At 40.4% G+C, this 9,489-nt stretch overlaps 1 long non-coding RNA gene across 1 annotated transcript; it reads right to left on the bottom strand.

The window, feature by feature from the left end:
- Positions 1-635: 635 nt before the first annotated feature.
- Positions 636-7,150, bottom strand: LOC133234114 (uncharacterized). The gene is made up of 3 exons (XR_009732022.1): positions 6,211-7,150; positions 5,538-5,662; positions 636-4,642 (listed from the first exon to the last, which is right to left on the bottom strand). It is a non-coding gene; the product is annotated as an uncharacterized LOC133234114 (long non-coding RNA).
- Between the last annotated feature and the right edge of the window lie 2,339 nt (positions 7,151-9,489).

The raw sequence follows: 9,489 nt of genomic DNA, 5'->3' as shown, positions 1-9,489 counted from the left end.
CATGTTGGCTAATGAACTTCTTGTCTATGGCTCCCTGAATTCCCCCAGCCCAGGGTAATGGGATAATTTCCAGAGTCATCTCAGGCCTGGCTGGACCTGTAGGTTGGGGTTAAGTGGTTCCAGCTTCTAAGGTTAGAAAGATATAGAGGCAGGAAACCAAGGGGATCCTCACCATGGGTATTTTTTTTTTTTAACTCAATTCTTCTTTCCTCCCCCAACTACAGTTTAGTGAAGTGGACACATTCTAAGAGTATGTTCAGAGGAAGAAGACTGACAACTATTCAAGTCAAAGAGGGGCTACCGCACTGTGGCCAAAATATTTACTGCTCGAAGCAGTCAAATGCATTTCTTGTTCTTTTATGTTCCAGAGTATCTGATACTATGTGGGACACACATATACTTTAAGTGCATATTGACACATACCAGAAAGACATAGCTATAGAAGAGGTATGTGTGTGTGTTTAGTTACTCAGTTGTGTCCAACTCTTTGCCACCCCATGGACTATAGCCCACCAGGCTCTTCTGTCGGTGGAATTCTCCAGGCGAGAGTACTGGAATGGGTAGTCATTCCCTTCTCCAGGGGATCTTCCCAGCCCAGGGATCAAACCCAGGTCTCCCACATTGCAGGAAGATTCTTTACTGTTTGAGCCATTAGGGAAGCCCATAAAAGAGGTATAATACTGATAAAATATGGTATTTCCCAAACCACTACTATCCCATCCCAATTTATTTTCAAGTGTGCCCTTATCTAAAATGTCTTATTTTTATTTAAGTCTTTGCAAAACCTCATTCTTATCTTCTCACTTTAAAATACAAAATCTTAAATACTTGGAAGATATATTGCTACCATATAATTCACAGGCACACACACACACAACAATAAAAGAACCAACATATTGCTGAGTTAGCAACTAAATAAACAGCTAAGTACACCCCTTTTGTATCATTAAGTAGCGTGCATTCTTAAAGTGATAATGGAACTAAATTTGGAGAGAACAGACTGGTAGGTTTCAATTTATTTGTTTCACAATCACAGCCTCAAACTGAAGGGAAAATTACGCGGCAGTTTGATAAATAAAGCCCTATACATTCACAAACAAAATGCAAAATGCAAACTTCTAGAACTTCAAATAATCAAGGATCTTAGATTAATTCCATCAGTGGTGGAGGGTTTTTTGTTGTTGGGAATTTGCTGGAGAATTTAGTATGAAAGCATTCTAACTAGTGTCTGATTATATCAGTGTCTCCATTTCCTCTTAGAACACACATCTGTTGTTGTGGGGGCTTTTTGGAGGGGAGAGTGTGGTTGTGGTTATTATGGAAATACGGCAAAACCAAATATTTTAAAGCAGATGAGAAGAAATCCACAGACAGTTGGCTCACAAATGTTGCAGGCTTTCCGCACCTAGGCATAAAGCAAGCAGCGGTAACAGCAGCGTTCCCGGTGGCCCCTGTTTTATCTGTGGATAAAACACTGGACTGCTCTTGTTAGTTAACTGACTGGAGATTGTTTCCCCCTTTATTCCCTCGCTCTCTTTTTTAATTGTTGTTACTCTGTTTTGCCTGAAAGCTGCAGTATCTCACTGTTCATTATTCCTGGTTCAGTCAAATCCTGTCCAAAATTAACCCACGGCGTGCTGGAGTTATTCCCTCGCTCTGCTTCTTCCTACACAAAACACAGCACATGGACCTTGCTGTTGCTCTTAAAAAATTTACAGATCCTATAGAAGTAACTTTTAATGAGCTCAATGCTGATTTTACCCGCCTGTGTTTCATATTTAAAATTCCTAACATTTAATATTTAAGTTTCCAATTATTGACAAATTGTTTTAAGTCCCATCACACTTAAATCCTCTCTCTCTCTCATACAGACCTAGTTCTAAAGAATCCGTTTTAACTTTAGCTCCACGTTTTCTATTTTATTCGTATTTTCTACTCTTTAAAAGAGTCTTCTGAGACTTCAAATTCAAGCTGTAAGACAGGAAAAAAAAAAAAAAAGTCAGCATCAATGAGAGAGGGGAACTAGTTTCTTCTCCCAGCATCAGATTCCAGAGTATTCCATCTGAATTAAGTGCAGCCATCAGAAGAACCATAGAAATGGGAAGGTTGCTGTTATAAATTAATGATTATTTGCTGTGCATGTTAGAATGGCTGTTTGTTCCACATTTTATTGTGATGTTTTATTCGTATGCAGTGCAACAGTAATTGGGTCTTAAACATGATAAAGTATCTTAAAGCTGCATTGGTAGCTGAGCTGCCTACAGCAGGTTTTTAACTCTAGTTAAAGAAGGTTAATCAAAGCTAATGAATCTGTTTTATCCAATGCCACAAGTGTATCCAAAAAATATGCAGGAGGTGACTAAAATCCGGATTGTTCAGTTGGAAATGCAAATGCATTTTCAGCATAGTAATGTTGTAAGCATTTTTGATGTTCCTGGATGGATGGCCCATACCTGCAAACCCAATACTTTTCTTAACTTTCTGCTGCTCACTCTTCTGCCAGAGAAAAATACATATATACATATATGAGCCTTATGAATATACAAGGATAGAAATGAAATCCCACATAGAGCCTTCGGTGTGAGAATATCAAGAGACTGTTGCATTCAGAAGTTCAGAATAGCTCTGCTCTTTATGAAAGAATATGAGGAGCCCCTAATAAGGCTAATTCATTAGAACAAGTGTTTGTTATTAAAACACACCACGCACGACCACAGGCATCCAAGCCAGACAGTGTGGCAATTAAAGTTGCCTCCCTGCAAAACTCGGGCTGCCCACCAACTCTCGCCCACGAGTTCTGTTTTGTTTTCTTATTAGAAATGACATTGAAGAATGCAAGTTCATAATTTGTCAGGCAGCTGAAGACGGATCAGTCTCTGGCCATGACACTGTTGTGTCCCCTTTCAGTCAGAAGGTTTTAAAAATTCAAATTGTCTGCCTGTGTCCTTTTGCAAGGCTGGGGAATCCACCTTGCTATCTTGAACGCTGCCCCGTTGCACCGGGAAAAAAAAAAAAAACGCACAAAAAAACCTCACAGCTAGAAATCATCCTCTAAATGTCTAAATTCACAGTGGTGGAGAGTTTTTCATCTTAATCCCAGCATTTACAGAAAACACACAGACACACACACCCTCAGTCTGCACGGACACCTTTCCCCCCTTGGCTACTAGTGGTGGTTTGGAATGAGATTCATAGCGACTCAGAGGGCTGCTGCTGGCCTGGAAAAACCCCCTGCCTATGAGACAGAAAGGAGGGGGCGGGGGCATATTGTAGCTTTCCACCCAGCTCTCTTTTTAAACCTAAATAATATTTGTACTTTAGGGGGAAGGGTGTGAAAACGGGATGGACCAAGGAAGCAAGACAGGACCCAAGACTCCAGGGATGGAGGAGAAAAAAAAAAAGCCCGAGGACTGAATCTAGCCTTGGCCCATGGAAAGCCTCCATCACAGGTTTCAAAAGCATATTTTTTCAGTTTCACCAGCCACAACCCCCTCGATGAAAACTAGTTGCGAAATTCAGTGCCTGTTAGGCCTCAGCTAATTAGAAAAAATGGGCTTTTTATTTTTTTTCTTTTCCTTTCTTTCTTTAGCACCTTTTCTTTCAAGCATTTAGTCTCAGGAGGGGAATCCAGGCTTTTGGCCGGGCTGTTTTGAAAACACGCCTTTGAATGCCTCTCCCTAATTCACGCCTTTTGTTTTTCGGCTTTTGTGTTTGCCAGTTTGACCATATAACATTATACATCTGGTGTATAGCTTGTTGGGGCTTTTTTCTCCCAGGGATCCTATGCATTCCCTATAGGATCCTCCCGGGCTTCAATTTGAACGATCTTGTAACAGAAAGGGGTAAAGGAGCGCAAGGAGGCTGGGGGCAGGCAGAGAGAGAAATGAGCGAAACCTAAAAAAAAAAAAAAAAAAGTTGAAAAGAATTCTTTTGCTCTGGTCTTTTCTTCTCACTGTTGCGACTGGACCCTGAGTCAGCCGGCGACAAGGCCTCGGTGGGAAAATTGACGGGGCCACAGAATAGATAACTCATTGGAATTCTGGCAACATATTCGTAAATAAAACAAAAGTGGAGAGGCGGGCTGGGGGGAGGGCGCGTGTTTCTGGGGAGGCGCGGGGCTGCGGGGGTCTGGGAGGACCCTTCCAGGGCTGGCTCCCTGACTCCCCTCTCGCAGGGGACATCTAAGATGGTCAAAGGAAAGGAATTCAGACTGTGTTGTCCAGGCTTGTTAGGCAGAGCTCTTGCAGCTGGACATGTTTATTATTGCAGCTATCAGGGTGCTCTTGCACACACACGTTCCAAGCCCCAGAGAGCTGAAATAATCCACCTTGTTTCTTCAGAGCGGGCAGGCAAGTTCTGTGCCTCCGAAGGGGTTTCTTTTTAAAAAGGAACATTCCTGTGCACAACTTTTTTTTTTTCTCCTCTTCAGGAGGAGATGTCCCCCAGATTCAGTTTGCATTTATCTTTTGCAGCCCCTACCTCTCAGGCACACTTTTGACAAAACAGCTTCGATGGGTTTTTCTGGGTGTGATGGTATTTGTGTATGTTTCCTAATGGTAGAAACTCTCAATCTTCTAGCTGATTTTGCTATTAATGTACATAGTGTGTAATCTTCTGGCGGATCCTGTCTCAGTCTCTCCATCTGCAAAATGGACACAGCAAAACACCAAAGTCAGAATTTATAGTTTCCTGTATACTTTGAGTTCCTTTTTATAATGGCTTTGTTTGATACATGTATTTCACATATCATATATATGAATAAACTCATCATAAAACCCATTATAAATAAATATTTCATGTCTTGATTTGGAATAAGATAAAACCTAGAATAAATAGGAAGACAGTATGTTTGTAGCTGGTGTTTGAAGCTAATACCAGCATTCTATTCTTTACTGCTGAACAATTTCAAAAGCAATACTAGGCATGAAAACAAAACAAACTCATTTCAGTGCAAAGCTTATGAGTTGTTTGTGTTTCCCTGAATTCAACGAGGGGGTGGGTGGGCAGGGAATTTATTTTAAATATAGAAGTGTGGAAAATATAACAGAGTCGGCAGAATATCTGGAAGGTTCTGCAGCTCACAGTGCAGAGTTTATTAAAGATGTGATGTAACTTGTGAATATAGTTTTCAAAAGTAGTCATGAAAAGACTGAAAGATCTTACAAAAAATGCTATTTTGGGCTTACATATTTGTAATTCAGATTACCAGCTGGTTAACCCTTTGATAAGAGTTTCTTTAGCTGGAAATCTGTATTCCTGTCTGTCCTTAATCAGTCTAGTCACCTGACCAATAATGCAGATCCAAGGGTAAACACAATTAAATTAGAAAGTATTTGGAGGAAAAGGTGAGATCTTTTTAAAAATATATGTATTTTTAACTAAGACACTTTGCTGTTTCAATCAAACACATAAATTATACAATAGGCTAATTGTCAAAAATCTGTTTTTTTTTTTCCTAAACATCATTCAGATGGGTAGAAAAACGCCTGCTATTCAATATTGAAATATACTGTAATTCCTTGGGAAAAGTAACTTACCTTAAGGAACAATTTCACTTAACAGACAAGGACTATTTATTCACTCTGAGTTTCCTGCAAGGTTGTCTGTTTTTTGTTTTTGTTTAAAATGGTTTCAGAACATGGAGAAGTAAGACCATCCTCAACTGAAAGGAAAACAAAAACAAGAATCACGGACTTTAAAATCCTTCAATGAATTCCTTAGCTTCAAAATGTAAAACTGTCCCAGCAAGAATGTCACAAAGTGTAAGCACAGAAGGATATGTATTTTACTGAAAACATTCTCTCCAGAACGTCCAAAGAATACACAAAGAATAAGCTGCTCTTATTTATATGACAATGTCTGTATTTATCATAGTTTCAAGTCTGCTTAACAGTCCGATACCATTTTCTAAAAGATGTCTTAGTTAGACTAAGACTCCTAACCCACCCACCTGCTCTTTTAGCTCACGAGTCTTGATTTGAAGAAAAATGTCCTTTATGTTTCTGTGAAGACTGGCTTTATTTCTAATGAAGTGGGAGTTTAGAATTAGAGGTAAACCTGGTGCAGGTCGTCCAGCAGCAGCAGCAGCAAAGTAAAAATGACAAATAGCAGTTCCCCACTTAAGAAAATAACATTCTGTTGATTGACCAACACCCTTTAAATTTTAGCTCTTAACAACTCTTACAGAAACAGGAACTGCCAATAACAAACCTGATTTCCAACGTCCCCAAGGTAATAATAATCCACTAATTTGACTACATCCCAGCTGGCCCTCTGTAACAGTTTCTCTCTGGTTTTTGAAGCAGAGAGGCCTTATCTTTGGAGGAAAAAAAAAGAAAACACACGCACAGGGAGGGTGGGCAGTGAAGTTAAGGAGTGTGGAGAGAAAACACATGGAAATTTAATGTGAAAGTTTCTTGTTTCAATAAAGCTGTTAGGTTTGGCATGAAGACTGTTATCAGATGGTTCCTTTGACATTACTTGAGCCTTTCAGTAAGTAAGACAAGCCTGAAGGATTAGGTTGTCAACTTCAGCCTGTCATCTTTAGGACAGGGGAAAAAAAAAAGTTTCTTTTTTCTTGCTCTTTTTTATGGTTGCATCTTCCTTCACCAGCTTTGGGGACTGCAGGAGAGGCATTTAAGGTGTAGAAGACAACTCCGACCCCACACTGATCACGGATGTTCTGCTTTTAAAGATGAGTGAGCCAGCCAAGCTGTAAGGCTAATCACTCTGGGTAAGTATGAATTTATCTAAAGAGGATTTCATGTGGAACCCCCTGAGCCGGCCGCCAAACGGATGACTGCACACTTGAAGAAAGTTAGTGGGCCTTCTCCCAATCAACTGTCAGGCCACATAAAAGGTTTGGAACGCGCTGACTTAAGCAAACGATATTTAGCCATCTACGGAGACCAGAAGGCCCAAGATTTTGCTTTGTTGGAACTGACAGGAAATATTGATACGTATCAAGTAACACTCCTGATGTAAAAGGGAAGATGTGATTCTTTTCGGCACTATCTCTATTTACAAAAGTGTCTTGTGCTTTGGGAAGAAGGTGGGGGAAGGGGAAATGCCAAAGCCAACACTTCACTTGGGACTTTGCCAGCTTTCCTGGGACCGCAATTTAGTGAAAATAGGAATCAAACTACATCAGCTTTTTTTTTTTTTTTTTGAAACAAAAGGTGTTGGAATTGGAATCTGCAGACTCTCTGAATGTCTAGCTGATGGGTGGACCTCGTCCATCACCCCAAATCTATCCCTTGAGTTGATTGACTTAGAAAGCCTGCCATGGATTATGTTTTGGTGTATAATATGCGAGTGTCTTCCAAATATCTGGCTCTCAGGCCTGAAAAGCAAATGCTCTGAACAGGTCCTAGGTATTGAAGTTCTATTTTCATGAGTAATAATGTTCAGGATCCGAATGATTCATCCCTTTCAGTATTTAAACCACATGGGTCGGTGGGAGGGGAATCATAATGTCCTGTATTGGCAAAGTCTAATGGGAACATAGAGCTTTTACCATAGAATAAAGGTTGGGTTGGAGGGTTTCATTTAAAAGGAAAAAAAAAAAAAAACCCTATTTTATCAGAAGACTAAACGTTCTCCATCAGTAATGTTGTGCCTGAGGTGATACCTTGAAGATGCTGGAGGTGGCAGTGTTAATGAAACACCCATTGGCACTAAACAGCATTTCTAGAATCCTGATTGTAGCACTAGAAAGGAAAGTGAAATTTGTAACAGCACAATAAACAAGGGAAACTGCAGAAAAGAACCTGCTTGTTCTGAGAGGAAGATCGCTTCCAGTTAAACAAAGAAATTTAGGGTCGTCTGCTTTTCATGAAAATCGCATACATATGGCCTTTGAAATTTGTCACTGAAGACGTTTTTTGCTCTAAGGTAAAATTCACCACTTTATAGCTTTTCAGCTGCAAATCTCTGGCTTTTTTTTTTTTTTTTCTTCTCTCTTTTGGCCCGCAGCCCAATATGAATGTATGATCACTAGCACAATAGTTAAACATCTGAGTCTTTTTGAAGTGCCTTCAATGCTACAATGATGTGATGGTTGATTGCCTAGCCGTCCCTTTAGAAAAGAACTTCATTCTGCCCCCTAGTGGTAGAGATTAAAGTTTAATGACTACTTCATAATACAATAAAGCCTTCCCGTTCCAATGTTTCCCATATTTTTAAGAACATTCTATAGGGTGGGAAATACTGATGAGTTTCCTCATAATCAGTAAAGTGTATATTTTCATAGGAAAACTATACTGAATGGATTGTTCTGCAAGCCAGATAATCGTTTCATATACCTTTCATGCATTTTGCTGTATACACTGCCACTATAAACTGCTATTGTTCCCACTACCAGATCCCTCCTGGAAAAATTCTGCAACATCTCAATGGAAGCTTTTAGCCAAGAAGTGTATGTTATCGTCAAAATAGTTGAAGGAAGAGAAAGCATTCCCTATTGTCAGATGTGGAAGTTTACCTTACTTCTCAGAGGACTATTTTTGAACAAAAGGTAACGGAAGAAGTTCTCACTAATTACAGCGCTGGTTACTTCACAGGTCACATTTCCTTAGGGTTCCAGTTCATAAAGTAAGGCATGTATCCCCAGCATAAAAAGGGGATGTTGTGATGTCGACACGATTTTTGACATGGGAAATGTTGATCATGCCCGGTTCTTTTGGAGCTGACGACGAAGTAGAAGGGATTTGTTTGGGTTTTCATCCTGTCCTGGCTTTGTTTTCTTTATGTATTTATTTTTTTAATCTTTCGTGGAGGGTTCATATTCTGCATGCAGGTGGAGCATATGCAAGCACGTGAAATCAAGCCCTCGGAATGGAGCAACCATCCAACGCGCATGTATGTTTAGGTCTTGCAGAAGTGAAAGCTCATGTTGGAGGGAGGTGGAGAAGGCTACGGAGGAGGAAGAGGGGTCCACGGAGAGTGGACGGGGCAGCTGGGCCGTGTGTAATGTGTCAGTTCGCGCCTGTGCCGCCATTGTCCCGCCGATGTTGGAATGCAGGGAAGGCGCCAGTTTATTGAATGAGGAGCCATGTAAATTCCAGCCGTCAACATGTGATCAGTCCTTCGGACAAAGAGAGAGGTTTTCTCCTTACCCATATTTGATTTCTAGGCACAGCTACACGTTTTTCCGGAGTTGTTCTGCTACCAGGCTGTGTCTCTGGATCGCCCTTGGTCACCCCTCTCTTCTCAGACTGCCTCTACAGGTTCAGTACCTGGTTTGTGAAGGTGTATGGACTGCAATTCAAATGCATGAAGTCAAGATTTTTTTTCAGGAAATAATGCTAGGTCTATAGTGACGTCAACAATCACCAGTATTTCTGAAGGAGCAGACTGGCTATTGTTTCATTTGTTTCACTGTGATAGGCCAACACTTTCTTTAAAAAAGAGTAGTCCAAAACAAATATTAATATACTCGATGGCTTTTCTTATTGCAAAGCACGTCAACGGGGTCATAACTATGTCAAT

This window comes from Bos javanicus, chromosome 21 (assembly GCF_032452875.1).
Source record: "Bos javanicus breed banteng chromosome 21, ARS-OSU_banteng_1.0, whole genome shotgun sequence".
NCBI lineage: Eukaryota > Metazoa > Chordata > Mammalia > Artiodactyla > Bovidae > Bos > Bos javanicus.
Note: the sequence above shows the minus strand (reverse complement) of the source record. Positions and strands in the feature narration are given on the sequence as shown.